The sequence below is a fragment of the Martes martes genome, assembly GCF_963455335.1.
Source record: "Martes martes genome assembly, chromosome: 2".
NCBI lineage: Eukaryota > Metazoa > Chordata > Mammalia > Carnivora > Mustelidae > Martes > Martes martes.
Genome location: NC_137889.1, coordinates 134,846,225 through 134,867,959, shown reverse-complemented (window position 1 = coordinate 134,867,959; position 21,735 = coordinate 134,846,225).

The following is a 21,735-nucleotide window of genomic DNA, read 5'->3' as shown; positions in this document are numbered from 1 at the left end:
GAAAAGGCCTGTCTTAACTTTCTTAATTTCAAATTTAAAATGAGATATGTGGACATATGGAGTGTCAGAGGCATCTGTTAAATCAAATCATGGACATTGCGAGGGTTTATGTATGTGTGTAAATATGCACGAGTGTAGAATTTCTGTGGATTATACTGACTAACGAAAGGTCACGGAAGGACACGTTTTCCTTCCAAGCTTTAGAAAGCTAGTAATTTTAGGCTATTGAATTTCATGTTAATTGCATATTGCCTAAATAGATCGATCTGGTAAATGGAATTGTAATTACTATAAAAACGCATATTTAGAAATTTTAATTTGATAGTTTAGTAGGACAGTATGACCAAGAGAGATGAGTTCATTGTTTATTCTGTGTACATAGGGTTCAGGTAGGGCCGAAATGGCATATTACATGGATCGAATTTTGTAAGTGAAATAAACTCTGGTAAACATGTTGTCAAGTAAATGGAATTTTTTAGACGATGAGCATTTAAGGAATATTTAGGACCTGTATCAGGAGAGAGTTGCATGTCTGTGCTCCAATTCAGCCAGATCTTGATTAATCAGAAACCAATTCTCCCGACTAGGAATTACTCAGGGCTGCCTCTGCTGCTGGTCATTTCACTTCTTATTAGCATAATCCTCAAGCATATGGAAGGGAGTTGGGAGATAAAACTTAAATCAGCTTTGTTCCTTGCTAACAACTCTGGCAAACTGTTGACACTTCTGGCTAAAATGAAGTTTGGGTATTCTCTGTGGATTTTTATTATTTGTACTGTCCTTGTCTCCACAGATAATCAACAGCTCACTGCATAATATATAGCAGATGCAACCTGGCTCGTTCTTTTGAATGAGTAATCAGAGGTAATGCAAATTAACACCTTCACCTCAGAAAAAAAAATACTTAGAATTCACCCAGTTCAGTAAATAGAAGAAGTAATCTTAATCATAGGGTTATAATGATAAAGGACTGAGAGAAAAAAACAAGGCATTTTCCTCCTACTTTTTCAGTAGAAAATATACATCCTAATTATATTCAATATCTACCAAGAGAGGGCAATTCAAGTTGGGTTGACCCTACATTTCAGTGAAATTGAATAAGAAAAAACAACTCAAGTTAATTCTTTCCTCCCTTCTTTCCTCTTTCCCAGTAGTTGTGCTGGTAATTAATATTGGGGAATATTTGTTTGAAATTTAGAAGTAGTAATTAAAAAGTTTCATTTCATTTTTTAAATTTACATAGTCCAAATTTGTTGTATGAACTTCAGAAGCCACAACAAAATATAAACACATTGGGGAAGCTTTTGTTTTTCTTACTTTTGTTTACTTATTTTTTTATGATCTCTTTCCCAAATGGAATCATATAGTTCATACTGTTTCATAATCTTCCCCCCACTCCTGTTAAGGTATTATGTTATTAAGTATCCTTCCACAATACAACTTTTAAATGGTGTGTAGCATTTCATGCCAGTATACTAGGGTTTATTCAGTTCCGTAATGCTAGCTAGGTATTGGATTGTTTCCAGTTTTTTACCACTCTCAACAAATATAGGTTAAATATCCTTTATAGCTAGATCTTTGCACAAATCCATATATATGTGTATCATATATACATGAAAGGTATTGCCGAGTTGTCCTTCAGAACAGTTACACCTATTGATATCTATGTTTGTGATAACTTATTATTTATTTATTTATTTCTAAGATTCATTTATTTTAGAGAGGGGGAGGGGCAGAGGGAGAGAAGTGGAGAGAAGCAGACTCCCTGCTGAACACGGAGCCCCAGGAGAGGCTCGATCTCAGGACCCTGAGATCATGACCTGAGCCACCCAGGTACCCCTATGTTTGTGATAATTTAAAGATAGGCCTAAGTCATGGGGCAAAGTTTCTATATGGGTTGTTGTTTGAACTCAACAAATAAACATAAACTTATCTGTGTAGACACAGCCCTGATGGCTGTGGTACTGAGTGACACCTGCCTCCTCCCTTAGAGCTTTCCTAGCGTTTTCACACCTTAAGAATATACCTGGTTTTCTTCTGGGGTTTGGTGGAATCTGTTTGGCATTCAGGGGAGGTGTAAGACTCCCTGCAGAGATGGGTTACTCTAGGTCTAACACCTGTTCTCTACCTCCTCACTCCTCCAAGGTGAGAGCTTCTTTTCATTTCTTTGAAATAATAGAATTGTTGTGTGTGGTATGCAAGACCGCAAACACCGATCATGGAGTTCCAGAGACCTGTGAGGGCTGTTAGGGGAAACCTGTCACTGCAGAGGGGTCATATGGAGAGAGACACATGTTAGAGGTCATGCAGGTATGGTTTTAACTACCACAAGGCCTATCTAGTGGTCCAGGAGTCCCCTGCTTTGGTGCCTAGAGATGGGAGGCTTTTCTACATCATGATTGCCTTTTGAGCAGAGAAAAATTTCCACTATAAGTGGGGAAGCTGAAAGGTACAGAAAATCTTTATTTAAAAGAAAAATACTAAATGTAAACTGTATTCTAGAATGTTGTGGTTTAATCAATAACATTAATAGATACCAGAAACCTCACCTCCTATTCACAGAGACAGCTTCTGAAAAGTCTTGTTTAGAGCTCTGTTTCTTGCCTCTCTACTCCCCCCATCGACTGTAATGGCTTTTAGGCTTGCATTCTAAGGGCAAAACAGACAACAGATTATAGAGGATTATAAAACTGGGATTTCCTGGCCAGGGATTATAAAACTTCTATTTTAGGGTGCTTTGTTCATAGGCACTCTCTAAGCTTATCTACCCATACTCCTTCCTATCACAAGCTAAGAAAAACTTACACCCAGGATACATCCCACGACTCCCCAAAGGGTCTGTGGTCATTACTCATTTTAGGCTGTAGGTCAAAAGAGTATTAGAAAGCTGTGTTATGGGGGCATCTCGGTGGCTCAGTTGGTTAAGTGTCCGACTTTTGATTTTGGCTTAGGTCATGATCTCAGGGTGGCGGGACTGAGGCCCCTGTCGGGCAATGCACTGGGCATGGAGCCTTAAGATTCTCTCTCACCCTCTGCCCCTACCTGCCCCTCTCATCCTCCCTCTCAAAAGAAGGAAAAGAAAAAGAAAGCTGTGTTATGGACCAAAAATTTTTCTTCTAGACTGGGAAGCATATATATAAAAACAGACGGTGAGATGCTGATTTAATTAGTATGATAAATAAACATTCTGATACCTACCTCTTCTTCTTCTTTCTAAATTTAATAATTTAGGATTTAGAAAATCTTTTTATCAAAAATTAAAAAAGAAAGTTTGTTCTCTATGTGACTATCTACCTATAGTAACCAATGTCTTGGATTTTTCAGTGTTAATTTCAAAAATACTTTTCTCTCGGTCTCCACTGTATTAAATATAAAAAATGTTTTTAGGTCATAAATCATACTTTTTGTTTCAAGAAGTGTGATCACCATATTTGTGGTTAAAATACTATTCCTATCCCCCCCCCCTTTTTTTTTTTTACAATCCTTTGTCTTCACCTTGAGAGTATACTTACTGCTATTCCCTGTCTCTTTGGGACAGATAGGCTTGGGCAAGCACCCAAAAAGAACAATATTGGATTCATAGAATGAGTCCTTTCATACAGAACTTATTCTCAGGTTTCAAGTTTTGTTTTTCAGTGGTGCATTGTAAACCCAGGTGAACAGTAAGAAAGGAAGACAACCCGTGTGTGCCCTAACTGTTGGATACCATCAATAACGGGGTGAGTTAGTTTTCTACTTGTGTCCATTGGCCTCTGGACTCAGAGGGAAGTCATGTGTGAAGGATGCTCTCCAGCCCCACAGCTCCCCATGGGAATCATCGTAAAGCAGTCTGCCAGAAGGAATGTGTGAGCAAATGACAAACGGTACCTGACTCCAGGGGAAAATAGACTTTGGGAAGCTTTTAATGCCAAGCTTTATAATGTTTAGGATGAAATACTGCATCAGATTTCTCATGAGGATGGAAACGACCTCAGATCAGTTTAACAAAGCATTTTCCAGCAGAAGAGAACATGCTTGAATAGAAACAGAAAATAAGCTAGTATTTGGAGCGTACAGAGGGCTTCTTTCTCTACCTGTTGCTGGCTCTCCCCACTCTTTCATCCTGACTCCCGTTCTATAACTCCCAGTCATGTTCACTTAAAAAAAAAAAAAAAAGTCTGTATGGATTTTCTGAGTTAGTCCTGAGAGCAAATATTCTGCCCCATTGAACTCAAAAGTACCCTCATGATTGTCAGGCCATGTGTCCCATTTTTTTTGGTTCAGGAGACATGGACAACACCTTTATATCCAATTGGTCATCAGTCCCTTTGTTTACTTTCTTTTAAAGTATATCTCATCTCTGTCCTGTTCTCCACCCTATTCTCATTTGTCACCATCTTAGCTTGGACCCTCATTTTCTGCCTGGATGAATGCCATTCCTTTTTCAGAAAAAATTTACTTATTTTTTACATATTTTTAATGAATGCCATTCTTTCCTCCCTATTTCCATCCGGACTGATGAGAATAGGAAAGGTGGATTATAGGCAAGAGATATTTTCAAGGCAAAATTCACATGACTTAGTATTGGATATGGGGATGAAGGCATCAGTTATTATTCTTAAAGGATTCCAATCTCATCTGGATGACCATCTGTCAGGGATGTAGAGAAGAATCCTGCTTTTGATGACTTAAGGCATTCCACTACCATTTTAATTGCTTAATATAATTTAATCTAAGACTCTGATTCTAAGGATCTTCCCCCCATTGTGGCCTGCTCTGAAGTCTGTCTACAATGATCTCTGTGACATTTTTCTTTGTTTTGACACAAAAGCCATACAAAATGAGGAAGTAGGACTAATATGCAAAGTACCTTCGAATTCCTATATTCTACAAATTTCTGACTTGTGTTTTTAGGAAATAAGTAATGTATCTATCCACTCATCTCTCTTTTCTCTACTTCCTAATTATATTATTATTTCCTAGAATTGAGGGATCTTTTTACTTTTCTTTCTTCTTATGTCTCATGAATGTTACATGATGAGAGGAACAGAGCTATAATAAATATTATTGATCAGGATTCAGTAATGAGGAAGGGAAAACACTGAGGATTCAAGATTTATTTATTTTTAAAGTTATCCCTGTGAATTAATTGACGTAATGTTACTTTTCCCTGTTTGGGATTTTCTATTGATGTGTAGATAAGAGACCGTTTAATGTATTCACTGAAAAATTGTGACGAAAGAAGGGGAGAAAAGTCTTGTCTTAAGGCTTCTTTAAGAGCATTCCAGAATCTATCTTCTTCTGGTTATTTATGTGGCTGAGGTTGATGACCCTGAAATTAGAGCAGATTAGGTTTCATTGGCTTCAATCAACTTTTATATGATGAGAATGTTTTCAAAATAGCCCGATCTGAAGAAAACATGACAGAGAAGCCGGCTTATTTTAAGGTCTAAACTATACTGAGCTGCACTTTTAGAAAAGTTAATCATTTTTTATGGAGTTTACTTTTTCCATTGTAAAAGTGATACATTCTCATTACAAAAAATTTAGAAATATAAAATAGAAGGAGTGAAAAGTTTCACCTGTACTCCAGCTACCAAAAGGTAACTAGAGCCAGCCTTTCAGTTGGAGCTGGTAGCTATCCAGTGCCCTTGAATAAATATATATATGATCCTTTTAGTATGATTTTTATACCTGTTATTTCCATGGCAACTTTTAAATGGCTTTCTGATACCACATTTAATTGCCACAAATAATCTGTACAATATACTTACTTGTTGGGCATTTAGGTGATATTCTATTTTTTGTTATCTTAGATAATGTTGTAATGAGCATCTTTGAACTTTTCCAGTAATTAGGATTAATTTCTTAAGCTAGATTATGCAAAGTGAATGTCCTTAAAGCTCGTTATACATTTAGCCAAATTAGTTTTAGATGTTCTTCCATTGGCATATGTATCTTTTTCCCCTAACGTTATCAGGGCAGAATCATCTTAGTTAAAAAGATATTAATGTTATAGGCAAAAAACTGTCTTAAATTTAGTTGTTCTTGATTTCTAGCGATGCTTACAGTTTTCTAGTGCTCATTATTACTTGCTTGTTGAGTGTTCTGTTTTGTGAATTATTTGCATGTATCTTTTGGCTACTTATCAACTCCAAGCTCACTGGCTTTCATTTTTTACAGAACTGATTGGTAGACTGTGTTGAACACTAATCTTTGTTATACGTATTTTGAATTATTGCCTATTGTTTCCCTTTTGGTTTGGGTTATTTTTATCTTAACATGCAACTTTTTTTTTTTTTAAGATTTTATTTATTTTTTCAACAGAGAGAGATCACAGGTAGGCGGAGAGGCAGACAGAGAGAGAGAGGAGGAAGCAGGCTCCCTGCCAAGGAGAGAGCCCGATGCGGGGCTTGATCCTAGGACCCTGGGATCATGACCCGAGCCGAAGGCAGAGGCTTTAACCCTCTGAGCCACCCAGGGGCCCCAACATGCAACATTTTAAACTTCTATATAGTAAAATTGTAATTCCTCATCTTTCTTGGCAACTAAAAAAAATTCCAGGTTGAGCCAGGAAATTTACCTTCCTCCCCAAACACTGACCCCTACCAATCAACTGAAGATTTAAATAAGAATATAATTAACATTTTTAAAATAAGAAACAACAATCTTGGGAAAATTTTTGGGGAAAATATTTATGAATATTTTGTTTTATGGTTACAATGAAACATCCAGAAAAAAAGATTTGTGATTTAATTTTTTATTTCTCCAACGAGGGGCTGGGTTTCATGATGTTTTACGTACAGGAATTATGCCTTACAACAGTGGTTCTTAACCTGGGGCAATTCTGTCCCCAAGGGACATTTGGTAATGTCTGGAGACATTTTTGATTGTCACAACCTGGAGGGAGTCATGCTGTTGGCATCCAGTAGGTAGAGCCCACGGAAGATGCTAAGCATCCTACAGTGCACACAACAAATAATTATCCAGCTCAAAATGTCAGTAGTGCTGCTGGGGAGAAATCCTGCCACAGACTTAGTGCTAGTTGAAATGATTATTTCTACTATATGAGTGGGAGAGAAATTTCCACTATATGAGTGGGAGATAAATTTAATGTCAAATAACTCAAAATTCACCATTTCTTTTTCTCTTTTTTATGAGTAGAGTCCATTATTTTCCACTTTGTTTTCCTCAAGAGTTTTAATGACTTCCTTTACTCCCCATCAGGAAATTGTCCACCATAGGGAAGGGGATGCATATATGGAGATGGTGGTTAACCCTCCTTTCTATGTTAATTTTCCTGCTGTGGGGACCGGACTGTGGACCAGTTCTGGGCCATGTGTGATCTCTGCTTTCCCTCTTTCCATCCTTTTCTTGTCTGGAGTGGATAACCTGGAAAGCAGGATATTAAACATCGTGGGTGTGATCTGTTTGCACGAAACTGAGAGACATGCCACGGGGTTCGTGGAGTGGTAGTACTTCCGGGCTGCCTCAAGTCAAGTTGAATGAAGGGAAAGGGGTAAGGAAGGCTTGTCTCAGTCAGGTTCCTTGAGGGGAAACCTACATTCAAGTTTGGGAGAGTCTGTGCCAATATAAAATCTGGAAATAGGAATGAAATAAATAGTAAATGCTAAATAGAAATAGAAATGGGGAGTTAAATGAAAGCAGAATTGTAATACAGAAGTTGTTACAAGCTGCATCTAGGCTAGCTCTTCACTCAGAAAACAGGGCAACAGCCTTTATTTAAGTATATTTCTACTGTGCACGAGGCTCATTTATATTATGTAAAAACCAACCGTCTAGCCACCAAACAAGCAAGCAAACAAAACACGTTCTTTTTGCAATTAAAATCTCGAGAAAAATTTAAATAAATTTAAATAACATTAAATTGAATTCTTTGTTGTCGGAATTTCAGAGTTTTTGATAGGACAGTTTGCACTGGGAACCTAGACGGAGGGCTGAGAGACTCCTGCTTTCTACATCGATCCTACTTGGAAGCCCTTGTGTTTCACCAGGCATCTTACAGAGCTGGTGTTGCACAGGTGCTTTTCATCCCCAGTTGCAGATTTGAATGAAGATGGCCGGGTGAGTGGGACTTAAAATTCCCAGGCTCAGCACCTTGCAACTTCTGTGCAGTTGGGGATGAGAACCCCTACACTAATGGAACGGGCTTTGAGAAGAGCCAACAGAGACTATGTAGAACAGTGTCTTGAAACCTGTCAGTGCCTGGGGATCATCTGAGTGCTCATTAAACATTTATTCCCATGTCTCCCTCTTGGAGATTCTGATTCAGTGGGTGGGTTCCAGGAATAAATATGTTCAGCAAGCTCTTTGAGTGATGCTGTTGCTCAGGCAAGTCCGAGGAACCACCTGCTCTTCTGCTGTCTTCAGTGGTGATGCCTTTAAGGCAAAGGGAGTGTGGCTCGTGGGCAGGGAGCTGTCCAACATTGGTACTACACAGTCTCATCTTTAGTGAGTGTAAGCTCTATTTTTGGTCCTTTGCATGACTACGGACTTCGAAGTGTATATGTATGTATGTATGTACGTATATGTATGTATGTATGTAAATACATATTTATTATTATTATTTTTTTAGACAAATGAATGGATTTTTCCATAAAGAATTTCTGAGTGTTCAGCAGTTCTTCCTTCCTTTCAGTACCCCCAGGAGATTATTGGTTTCAAAGAAGTTTTGGAAATAAAATAGATGGCTAGTCAGGAGTAGGAAAGGCAAATGAGTGAGGAGGGGGAAGAGAAAGAGAAAAAACAGAGAGAGAGAGAAAGATCTAAAAGCGCAGTAAGGAGTGAAAACCTGGATTGTACAACAAAGACCTGACTTGAGATAGAACCTTTCATATTTGCTAAAATCAGAAGTCACACTCCGTGACTAGTAAATCTTCAGAGTCTACAGATGAACTTCGAACTGGGCAGATCTTGAGATAGTTATTATACTGATGCTGAACTATTGGATTAATCCTGTTTATACTCTCTGCCTACTTGTGATCTGTCTGTCAAATAAATAAATAAAATCTTTAAAAAACAAAACAAAACAAAAAAAACCCTCCTTCTAGACTTCTAAAGCCCAAGTTGGCAATTATTTTAGGAAGAGGTCAAACAAGGAGGCCAAAGCTGCAAAAGATTATTGCTGTTTTGTTTAAAGCTATGAGAAGCAGTTATCAGCTAAGTGGTAGGTTAGACCTTAAGTGTAATTAAGAGTCAGGAAGTATTTATCATATGGGCAACTCCCTTTAAGGAACAAAAGCTCTCTTCTTGTTATATGGGAATCAAGAACTTGCCTACCCTGCCAGGTATGACTGAAAAAAGATCTCCAAAGGGATCTTCTGCATGGAAAGGTCTGACAAATGTTCATCAGGCCATTACTCAGCAAACCGTTGTGCCTGACTCTCTGCTAGGGAGAACACAACAATGAAAGTTTTGTTACTTTCCAGGAGATACAGTGTAACAGGGCTGTCCTAGACTTGTCTATTATTTAAGGCTGTACCCTTAGGTAAATGTAGCTAAATTCTGTACCCCGACATCAGTCTTGGTTGAGCTGACTAGGCCTGAATCAAGGGCATACACCCACCAAGATACATGAGGCACAGAAACATGAGATGAGAGGGGCCAATCACATTTGTCCTTGAGGAACTTGGAATCAGGAAGCTGAGAGATGACACCTGTTGGCACCAGAGACAGAAGATGGAAAGTGGTGTTGAGAGCTAGGTTATGTAGTGCAGGCTGGGGTTGGCTTGTGGGTTGAGCCAAGGTAGGGGAAGCTGGCTGGGAGACAGAGAGAGAGAGTGCATGGGGAGGGATGAGCAGAGAGGAGCAATGATGTTTTGACCTTAGGATCTTTGAGTGGGAGATAGAAAGAAAAGCTTCAATTTCTGATGGCTTTTATGTTCCAGTTCCTATGAAGCTCAGCTTCTCAGATGCCTGTGAGGCCCCTTGTATCCTTGCAATAATCCCACTCAGCTTGGTCTGGCTTGAGGGCATCTCTACTCTTTGCAGAGGAAGTGCAATGCCAAGCAGAAAACCGGCAATTGCCAAGTTGCATTAAGTTGTGCTCAGTTAGTGGGGGAAGAAATGCATGCTGTGGGAGGATCTGGAGAACACCCAGTCAGGATTGGGGGAGGCAGGGGAAGATTCCTGGAGGAAGTAATACCTAAAACGAGAATGGAAGGACAAGGAAGAGTTATTTGGGCAAACGGGGTTGAAAAGGATTAGTAAACAGCGTAAGCAAAAGTCTGGTGAGTATCTGGAAACGGGACACTCAAGGAACCTGAAAACAGCTAGAATGTTAACAGAGACCATGAGGGTTAACCCTGATGGGATTAAAGAGAAAGACAATGAAAGCCCTAGTAAATCATGTGAAGAAGCTGGGAATTTCATCCTAGGGCAAAGGGGGAAATATATAAGGATATTAAGTAGAGGACTTCAACAATATGATTTGCTTCTAGGAAGGAACACTCTGGCTCCAGCAGGGAGAGACTAGGTTGGAAGCAGGAAGACCAGGTGGGAGGATGCCATAGCTGTCTGGGAGCTAGCTGGGAAGCAGAGCTATCAGAGCCTGGTCATTCCTGAGAGTTGGGGATAGGGGTCACATGTGTGTTAAGAATGAACTTCAGGTTTCCAACCTGGGGTATTTTCACTGAGCAAGGTCATAGCAAGGTGATTTAGCAAGGTGCTATTAGAGAAAGTAGTTTAATTGGAGTGATGGCTCAAGAAGCTGGAATATAGACGGGTGAGTTATGAAGGCAAGAGAGGAAGGAGAAGGGAAGTGATGTAGAGGGGAAGTCTGGCTAAGAAGGAAGATGGATGGAGCTGGGGCGGGGAGAGGGGGTGGCTGGGCTTCCAGAGAGGCTCGGCAATGTGCTAGTAAAAACTTCAGGAGCCTAGTCCTCAGGGTGTCATAGCCTTGGGTCTGTGAAACTGTGGAATAAAGATATAAGTTCCATGGGAGTCTGTAGGAACAGCTAGGAACTCAGTTTCCTGGAGGACACTGAGTTGGGGCTAAGAATTAGTGAAACTTTGTTGGATGGAGGAAGGTGTGGGACAGGGGAAGATGTGTCACGCATGGATAAAAAATGGAATATGAAAGGATTTTGAGGAGGGAAGAGTGCAGGCCTTGCAGAAGGGACTTGGTGCACCTGGGGTCTGGGATGCAAGGAAGCCGGGGTAGACAAGTCATTCTAAATGTCTATATTCATGGTCGGGTCTGCAAGGATTTTAGCAAATGTAAAAACATCCAATTCACTGAAAAGTGACCTAAGAGGACTCACAACAGTGTGGGCTTTTATAAATATGACAGTGGTTTTCCCTTGACATTTGATCTGTTCTGGGTCTCAAGGAAAGATAGCTGTACATTCAATAAACTTTCCTCCTCACTCACCCACCTGTACCCCCTCTCCAACTCATAGCTTGGGGGTGGAAACCCAGTGCCCAAGCTCATATGTGTCTTCTTGGGCTTAATACTACACTGATTTATTATTTAGGTTAGGTACCTAATGGTTTGCATAGAACCTTGCCCTCTCACCATCATCATAGAGTACTTTTTTTTTTTTGAGGCTGCAGCCAATTTACAGTAATTAATGTGCTAAGGACAGCAGCTGTAGCAGTCATTAATTCCTTAATCTTGGAGTAGAGAGAAATGGATTAGTTAGAGATAAATATAGCTTATGGCATTTTCTCCTGAGAACAAACCCTTTAAAAACAGTGTGTTTCTGCTGCAGAGAGAGAGAGAGAGAGAGACAGAGTGTGTGTGTGTGTGTGTGTGTGTGTGTGTGTGTGTGTGTAGGGGGTGGGGCAGGTGGTAGGAAAATGAGAAGCCCTTTTCCTTTCCTTGGGGAAGTATTCTTGCAAGAAGGAAGGGATGGGGTTGAGGTGAAATGGAGGTTCATTTAAAATGAGACAAAAAGGCTGACCCTGGACACCACGGAGGCTTTTGTCTTCCCTCCCAGGACCCTGAGTCCCTCTGGGTGGAGACTCGCTATTTGAGCTTCTGTGCGCACGCATCAGATCTCTGCTTAGGAAGGCAAGCTGGGGCGGGGAGCGGGGAGGGAGGCAAAGAACCAACCCGATTCTCTTCTGCAGAGTGAGCCATTTGTTTTAAAATGAGATGAGAGGTAGCTCAAAGATGTTAATGGAAATCTTCGCAAACACAAACTTAAAGTTTCTTCAATCCGAAGAGTCACTCAGCCATAAATATATGTGGGTTATTTAGATGCTTCCAAAGGTTACTCGAAAATTGCCTATTTTTCCACAAAGAAGTGAGCTGTTTATTGCTTCAAAAACGTGCCTCAGAGTGAATGCTTTTTTCCTTCCAAGAAGGAAAAAAAATGCTACCATACACGCAGTGCTGGGAAAGGTTGGCCGGAGCGCAGAGAGGTGTCTGGGGCCTGGGCTTTAGCATGGCTAAAGGAGGGAGAGGAAAACGCGGGCAACGTGGATTCACATGTGGCTTTGGCAAGTGCTGGTCGCTTAGCAGGTCAGATAAAATGTCATCAGGAGGCAGGCTATGGGGCAGGGAAGGGGCCTTTGTAGGGGAGTTAGTTTCTGGCACAGAGACCCCCGGGGGCTTCAGACTAAGGCCTCTGTGAGTGCTTCAGGACTGCTCCCTGCCCTCAGAGGAGAGCTTTGCAAAGCTCTTGATGGGATCTCATCACTTCATGGCTAGCCGTATTGCCTGGTCACAAAGTAATGGTGCCCAGTTTGTATTCTTTGGGGGGGACCCTATCATGGAGAATATTTGCTGACCTTAGGCAGATTTACACTAGATCCCAATAAAGTGAAGGCTGATATTTTGTAAGTATATTTTGTTGGGATACATCTTTTTGTGGACTGGCTAGTGTGGCCTCACCTGGGATTGCACCTAAAATCAGGGTTGAGACCGGGGTCTGTAAGTATGATTGTAATTCCTGTAGTGGTAGCTAGGGGGGGTTTGGCGGGTCACCTTTTCAGGAGATCCTTCTCATGGGGAAATAGAAAGGAGGCTGAGAGAGGACATTGACTGAGGATCTACTATATGCAGTGCTGTGCTGGGAATTTTTCATGTAGTATTTTAATTTAACCTCAAAATCACCCTGAAAGGTATATTTCCTCATTGTCACACACGAGCGAAGTCATTTGCGCAAGGTTGAAAGAGAGGGAGATTCACACACACAAGAGCGTTGAACCTCCTCACGCTGCCCCACACTGCCAGGTTCACTGGGCCTCTTCGAGCCCCTCAAGCAAATGTGCCTGAGGGTCCCAGTTCCCCACAATAGCCTTGAATTGGGCAAGTTAGTTGGAGTCAACTGGGTAAATGCCACCTGCTGCTTTGGTAATGCATCTAAGGCTTTACAATGTGTACACACACACACACACACACACACACACACACACACGGCCCTTCCCCTACCCTCTTCCGGGGTTTCTCAACAGGCTGCAGAAAGCATGGTCCACACTGAGGATCAACACGATGGGGTTTTCCTTCTCCTCTCCCAAAGCCCTGAGGACCGAGACAAAATGGAATCACGTAGTGTTATTATTTGTGCACTAACTGAAAAATTTATGACTCTTGTAAAAATATAGACGAATATGTTGTCTGCTGAGAACTGAAGATAAGAAATAAACCAAGTTATTGGCAACATTTCCCACGGGTTCCACTTGAGTGAGAATGAATCATTCATTGGATGTTCATGGCAACAACCACCACCACCAACCTTGCTGCTTTTAGAAATGGAAAAAAAAAAAGTTTGTTGTACTGCTGTTGCAGGAGATAATAAAGCAAATTAATTTTGAGTTCACACAATGCCCAGCGTTCTCCTTTGGTATGACTTGGATTCATGAGTCTGTTTGAGGACAGGCCTTTCTAACTTGTTCACTCGGATGGTTTGAACCTCTTGGAGGATACTCCTGCTAAGTCAGGCTGATTTCAGGTCCTGTGTTTTTTCTTATTTATATATTTATTTATTTATTTTTGGCTTCAAAGCTTGACTCAACTTGCAGGGGTTTTATGCAGAGTAATTTGTTTGCAACCCCATTTAATAAAGCTGGCTATAAATTTGGCCCATTTTCACCTTGTCAACGGGCAGTATAAGGGTTTCATTGGAATTCAGTTTTGATCGTTAAAATGGATAGAAGATAAACTGCTTAGCAGCTCCTCACAACCACATAAATTGGATGTCCAACAGTGCAAAACTCCAAAATGCATCTTTTAAACCTGTGAAAAGAAGCATTAGAGACAGAATTTAGAATTTGTTTCAATCGAGTTGACAGTAATCCCAGACACAAGGGAGTGTCCTAGGTACTATTCATTTCTTTGAAAATTGATATGTCATGGCTAAAACCAGCCAATAGCTCTGGAAAGAAAAGCTAACACATTCATGAATTATCCTTGAGTTTTTGTGCTTTAATTTAAAATTGTTAAAGTCATACTTGACTCCACCACGAGAGTTTTGACTGACTTTGGCTACCCAGTAAAAATTCAATAAAGTAGGGGCACCTGGGAAGCTCAATTGGTTAAACGGCTGACTCTTAGTTTTGGCTCAGGTCATGATCTCAGGGTCTTGTGATCGAGCCCCTCATCAGGCTCTGTGCTCAGCGGGGAGTCTGCTTGAGAATTCTCTCTATCCCTCTTCCTCTGTACTCCCCCACCCCCCCAACTCAGACGTGCACTAGGACTCTCTCTTTCTCTAAAATAAGCAAATAACTCTTTAAAAAAATTCAGTGAAGTAAAATGTAAGTTACAAGAAATTTTATATATTAATGTTAATGATATTGACATGTATGATTGAAAAACAATTAGTTTTTTCTTTGAAGTGTAAATATATCTTATAGATTTGTTATTGTTCCTTCCTTATTAGAGGTAGAAATTTCCTTTGTGGTAAGAGACAAACTTCTCTTTCTCAGCAAAAGCAATTTGCTGCTCGAAAATCTATAGTAGTTAACTATAAATCAAACTACGGGAAAATACCCAAATTCCCGATCTGGCTTAAGGACTTACCTTGTCAGCCTCATCAGCAGGACTCCTTGGAGCGAATACTTCCTGTGTGGACCCAGATTCTCCCAACCTAGAATGGTACTGCCTTTCATCTCTAATTTTATGCCCATTCTCCAAACTTCCAGCTGAATCTCATCTCTTCCATGATTTTATTTTTTCTCTCTGTTCTAGATGAATTCCTGTTAGCAAATATTTGTATTACTTCTATGTCATAAAGGATAAACCTCTATAGGCTGATACGGAATTAGTAAAGAACATAAATATTAAGCAAAAGTCCCAGACTTCCCCTGTGGCTACTTCCAAATTAAATATAAGTCCCCATTTGTCAGGTCTTTTGGTAGGGCAGTTGAATAGACTCTCTATTTCTCTATTCTGAAGGGTTCCCTGGGCCTGGTGTGGGATAAAGTTGAGTTCATTCCCCCACATTCCCCTTTCCTGGCTGATAAGTGGGATTGTTTCTGGGAAAGGAACTAGGTATTCCAGTTTTGAAAATCCTCCTGAACGTCCTCCCTGAGAGGGTCAACTTTAAAGGAAAAGTACTAAAAGGTGTTTTGCAGGTGTTCTGGGTTCTTTCCACTGGAGAGTGAAGTACTGGTTCCTCTACTCTTCCTTCGTCTGCATTTGAGAAACATGCATCTAGAAGTTGGGTCATTGCTCCTGAAGTCTTGGCTGGATGAAGTCCCTTGTTCTGGTTACTTGGCCCAAGTGGCACATAGGTAGTTTAGAGCTGTTTCTGTCTTTTTCCGTGTCCCATGCTGAGCTTGACTAAGTTTCCAGAGACTTCCTGTGGACCCTGCAAACTCTTTGGTGCCTGTGCCTGCTGTGCTGTTTTGTTCTCGCACCACTATAGCTTAGATGAGAAACTTAACCTTCCTAGCTAAGAGACTTGCCTAATAACCTGATAGGACTTCTGACTCTTCTTTACATTGGTTGCCTGGTTGTGGGGGGTGAGGGAAGGGACGGGAGGGACTACCTTCCTCCCAATCCCCCTACCAAGAACTATATTCTTATTGAGCAGGTGGAATCTAGCAGTGTCTCTACCTTTTGCCAGCTTCTCTTTTCCTCTTCTGGGGATGCCAGCAGTGAGCTGTGTCATACCTTAGCTCTTCCTCTCCCGTTTCCTAGGGTTTACAGTTTACCCTCTGTGGCATTAATGAAGGTTCTGGACAGCCTTATATGTGTCCGCACCTTTCAAAGTCTTTGCCTTCCCTAGGTCATTATGTGTGTGGTAGACGTCCTAAGTGTGTGCACTGGTCACTGGTGTAGTCTCCTTATCTAGGTGCTTCAACTGGGTTTATTCCATAGTTCCAGCCATCCACATGCTCATAGAAAAATAATCCCAGGACATCAGTGTGGTCTTTGGAAGCAAACCCACCTGGGATAGAATCCAATTCAGTTACCTACTAGCTCTGTCTTCTTGGACAAGTTCTTTAGCCTTTCTTCTCTTCAGTTCCTAATCTCAAAAATGATGATTCTGATTGTAGCCACCTCAGAAGTTCATTGTGGGATTAGATGGGAGAAGGCAGATTATAACTCATTGCACTGTCTGGCATAGATTAGTTATTTTTTTGACTGGATAATTGTGTATGTGTTAATTCCTTTGGATAGTCACGATGACAGACAGTCATCACCCACTGGCCTGGTTTGTCATTCAATAGATATTCTTCAAATGCTTATCAAGTGATCTCTATTCTAGGTCCTGGGATAATATTAGGCAAAATCAAACATGGTCTCTGCCTTCATGGAGCTTATAGCTTAGTGGGAGACACAGACATTAATCAATGAATCACGAACATATGTGTGTAACTGAAAACTATATATTCTAAGAAATTAAAGTATATGATACTATGAGGACACTTAACAGGAATACTTGGCCTAGCTCGAAGGTTAGTTAATGGTAAATTAAGTGAAGACAGAGGGACCTCTGTGCAAAGGTCATGTGGCAGAAGTAACTCTAGTTTATTTGAGGAATTATAAGAACATCCTTGAGGCTGGAACCCATAGAAAAGTAGGGGATAATTCTACTGGCAAGGCAGGAATAGTAGATAAAATAACGGCTCCCCAGAGATATCTACCTCTTATCCCTGTGAATAAGTTACCTTACATGGCAGAGGGACTTTATGGAAGTAATAATTAGGGTTAAATGGGGAGATAATCTTGGATTATTTGGGTGGACCCAATATAATCACAATGGTCTTTGTAAGTAAAAGAGGGAGGCAGGAGTGTCGGCGAGAGGGAGAGAGGGAAAGGTTGGAAGATTCTAGACTAGTGGTTTTAAAGATGGAGGAAGGAAGCTGAAAGCCAGAGACTTCTAAAAGCTAGAAAAGGCAAGGAAACAGATGATCCTCTATGCAGCCCTGCTGAAGCCTTCATTTTAGCTCCATGAGACCCATTTTAGACTTCTGACCCAGAACCGTAATATGTTGGTGTTATTTGAAGCTACTAAACTTGTGGTCATTTGTCCTACAGCAATAGGAAACTAATATAGTGGGTAAGCTCAGACCCAGAGGTCAAATGTACTCCCACTTAGAGTGCCCTCGGGGCCACCTAGAGGTAAAAGAATAGCCGGGGTGAGTGCGGCAACCCCGAGTTCCCGGTGGGGGTGGGTAAGCCTGGGAACTGAGAAGAAGACGTGTGTCTGAAATGCTGTGAAGCATGGCGGGATCTTGTGCCCGCGTGGCTGGGAAGGTCAGAGAAGCAGTTCCATCAGTGAAGATCTGAGGGTTGTGAGACTGAAGAGTGAGAGGATAGTGATTCAATTCACTACTGAATTGAAGAGGAAGATGAAAGGGAGCTGGAGAGGACAACAGGTTGCTTGACGGCAGAACAGAGTGGTTGGGCTGGAGTTAATGGTAAGCCTAGTTTTATTGATGTAGAACTTAACTCACTGATAGAAAAGTCAAGCCCTGGGATTTGGGGAAACATGGAATGATAGAGGAACAGATAGGAATTAGGTTAATAGGACGCTTAGAGGAATAGAGAAAGAGTTGATATTGAAGATGTGCTTCTGGAAGATGACATTGGGTTGTGAGCTGAAGTCATGAACAGTGAAATTTCTCTGAGAAAGTCTGAAGATAGCAGACAAGAGGGGAGGTTGGTTAGTGTTCATGGAGCACCTACTTTGACCAGGTATTAGAGGACCTTTTATTTTTTAAATATGTGTTAACTAGTTTAACCTTTATAATCCCTCCATTTTGTCTCTCTACTACCACATAGTGTTACCACCATTTTCATAGCTGAAAAATAAAGAATTAGAGAAGTTAAGTAATTTGCTCATAATCCGTCAGTCAGAAATTGTCTTTTACACCATGTGTGCAGTTAAGGGAAGGGTAGCTGCTCCTGAAGGCAAAGACAGAACAGACAGAGAGGGAGAGCAGACAGACGGAAAGTAGGGAGAGAGTTCCCTGGTGTGTCATTGAAACCAAGGGCAGGAGAGATCTACAGTATCAAAAAGTCCTTGTTAGAGACTGGCCAATTAGAATTCAGAATTCTGAATGATGCTTCGTTGGAACCCAGTGTCTGGATCGCTGGGTATTAATGGCTTTTTTTTTTTTTTTGAAGTATGTTTCCTTGTGGACTATCTCTTTAGTTGTATAATGGCTGCAAATGATGTGTCTGATATTTGGTGATAGTCAGCCTCTGTGTGTGTGTGTGTGTGTGTGAGAGAGAGAGAGAGAGAGAGAGACAGAGAGAGAGAGAGAGAGAGAGAGAGGTGGGGGAAGACGTGGACAGAGACAGAGGCAGAGGGAGATACCATCAGAGAAATCATGGCTCACTGATCTCATAGGCACAATCAGTCTTCCCAACTAGAAAGTAAGGTTATAGAAGAAGGTTCTGATTTTTAAGACGCCAGACCTTCCCAGAAGTATTGGTTATAATTTTAGTGACAACCATTGTGGGAAGTATTTGACTTTTGGCTCGGAAGTTTCATGGTCCAGATGAATCAATAATATACGACACATCTTTTAAATTCCCCCCAATCATGTCTATAAAATGCACTCTTTAAAATGGCCCACCCACATTCAGGCAGAATCAGATGGTCTATTAATTCAGATTTGAATTAAAAACTCTCACCTCTCCTGCTTTAGCTGTTCAGGATGCACTCTGCGTATAGTTATTAAAATGAACACTTACAGTGACCAGAGCCTTGGATCTAATACTCCATATGGCATCGTAGTGAAGACTCTTGACATGTGCACTTTTGTCTTTGGTCATTTCAGACTGAAAATACAATTAGACTTGGCTGTCAGACAGATGAAATCTGTCATATTTCCCCTATAGGACCTGCACTCGGTCCAGATCAATAAATACAAAACCACTTGCACATAAATTGCAAACTAAGCTTGCAGCCTCAATACATGTGGGCTTAAATTCACTTGTCTCTGGCATGCCCTGCTTCCTGGCCAAACAGTCTGTTTCTGTGATTAGTGCAATTTCATAGCTGGACCAGAAAAACAAGGCTGAGAACCATCACTATAAAGCAGCAGATGGCTTTGCCACACCTTCCCTGTAAGGGCAGTTCCCCCAGAAAATGGGGTTTTAGCTGCTTGCCGTACAGAATGGAGCTTTAAAATTGGGATGAGTTCAAGTTATTTCCTGCGTCTAACTCCATAAAGCTGTTGTTGTTGCTGTTTTTTCCCCCCTCTTTCCTTTCTTGAGATTTTAAACTGAATTTGTAATAAGCTTTGCCTGGACATGACTTGTCCCACGGAAGAGATGTGATTTATATATGGAGATAAAAGGTTCTCTCTATGTGCTTTACAGAGCCAGCTTTTCCTTGATGATATATCCATGTTAGATTGGCTTCATGAAGAGTGACATGTGCTTGCGTTTTCTCCAGAGATTGTTAACCAAGATAACATTTATTTGGGGAACAGGTAAACTCTAACACATTCCTCCCCCCGCCCGCCCCCTGGTTTAACGTAGAGGTCCAATTTCACACCAAGGGAAGTTTTTTTCTACTGTAACATTGAATTAGGCTGTAGAATTTGCTGCTGTAGGATATTAAGAGAGGCAATTAACCTAGGCTATTTAGAGGCAAGAATTAGACATTTGCTGTATCTGAATAAGAAGAACATCTCTATTTTCAGGAGCTGCTGTGGAACAGAAACCTCCAGACTTCCAAATATGGTGCTTGCTAAGCAAAGTGATTATAAAATCAGGTCAAGAAAAAAAAATTCCCTGTAACACACAATATAAAACGACATGTCAAGTGTGGGGGTGTAACTTCCTCGAAGGCCACTGCTGCTGGTGTTCCAGTGTATTCTAAGCACGGCAATATCCGCGGGGCTGCGTGCCCTTCCCTTGCTTGGTCTGGCCGTTCCTCTCTGGGGAATTCATGGAGGTTCAGTAACATCGTCCAAGTTTGCCTACTTTGAGGGGCTCACGTTATAACAGAAGCTTCTTGGGTGTGGTAATAGGTGTCTACTCTTTGAGAGCTATTTAAAATCAATAATTCAAAATTGGTGGAGCAAACAATACATATCATGTCTCCAGGGAATGTATTTTGGGGGGAAATCATATAATTTGGGTAAATTATTCCTGAATTCATGTTAGCCTTCAGATGTGTCTTTAATTTTAGTGAGTAAAATTTGATCAAGGTTTGGATTGGCACAGGTCAAGGCTCACAATCTTTCAGAAGTTGCAGGAGCGTGAAGGACACCAGGCTGGCCTGTGAATAGACCAGAGACCAAGAATGGACTTTGATCCTAAAAAAATAAAACACAAATTTGGGCCTCATTTTACTAACTAGAGATTAATTTACCCAAATAAGTCAGTTTTAAAACATTCCTCCCCCTTCCTCTTATCCCCAAACCCATTTATTCCTGTCTACACATACCAGGGTCTTAACAGGAAACAGATGAAACACTGAAATTAAGGTAACCCAAGAAAAATCCAAAGAGATTTATTTATAAGGAGGTGGGCTCATGGAAACCCAGAAGGGATAGTTTAGGAAACTGGAGTTGCAAACAGTTGGGGTGTTATCACTCCTGGAACTGAGAGGGCATGAGAGAGGAGAGGTTGCTCACCAGTTACCAAACCCCGTATAAGAAGAATTTTCCCGAACGTGACCTTCAATGAAGCTGTCAGTCACCTCCAGGAAACCTTTCCGAGAAGCAGCCAGGGAGATAGTACCCTGACATTGTTTCCCCTTCTGCCTTCCCCGGATTTCCTGTTAGGACTTCCCGTTGGCCAGAAGGCATGGGAGCTCTGTGGATGTAGTCCATAAAGGGAAGAGGAGAGGGTAGAGAGTACATCTCCACCAAATGGGAGACATACTGCACACTAACTTGATTTTCTGAGTGGTAAAAGAGTCAATCAAATAGACTTTCACCTTCCTTAAAACACTCAGCTGAGACCAGGTGCTCTGTAAGTATAGTAGTTTTGGAGCAAGTGGGCATTTCTGGCAGGACAGGCTTATGTGTGAAGATTACGTGCAGCTAGAAGACGGCATAAGGGGTCTAGGAGGACTTAGTAGTCAGGGAAAAATCTTTGCCTGAATGGGTAAAGGATAAAACTTGAGGTAGGAGAGCAGAAAGAAAACCGTACACAGCATTTGTAGTTGGAAAAAGCACCACAGGCTTCACCACCACCGCCCCCCCGCCCCTAATTTTACTGTGATGGAGACTGAGACTCAGCAGGGTTAAGGGTTAGCTCAGGATCAGAAGTGTTGAGGGTTAGCCCATGGCCAGAGGTGAGCCACTGCAGAGTCAGAGTGCCAATTTTAGTTCCTTAACTTGCCATCCGTTCAACTTTTCTCTGTTTCTGTACTG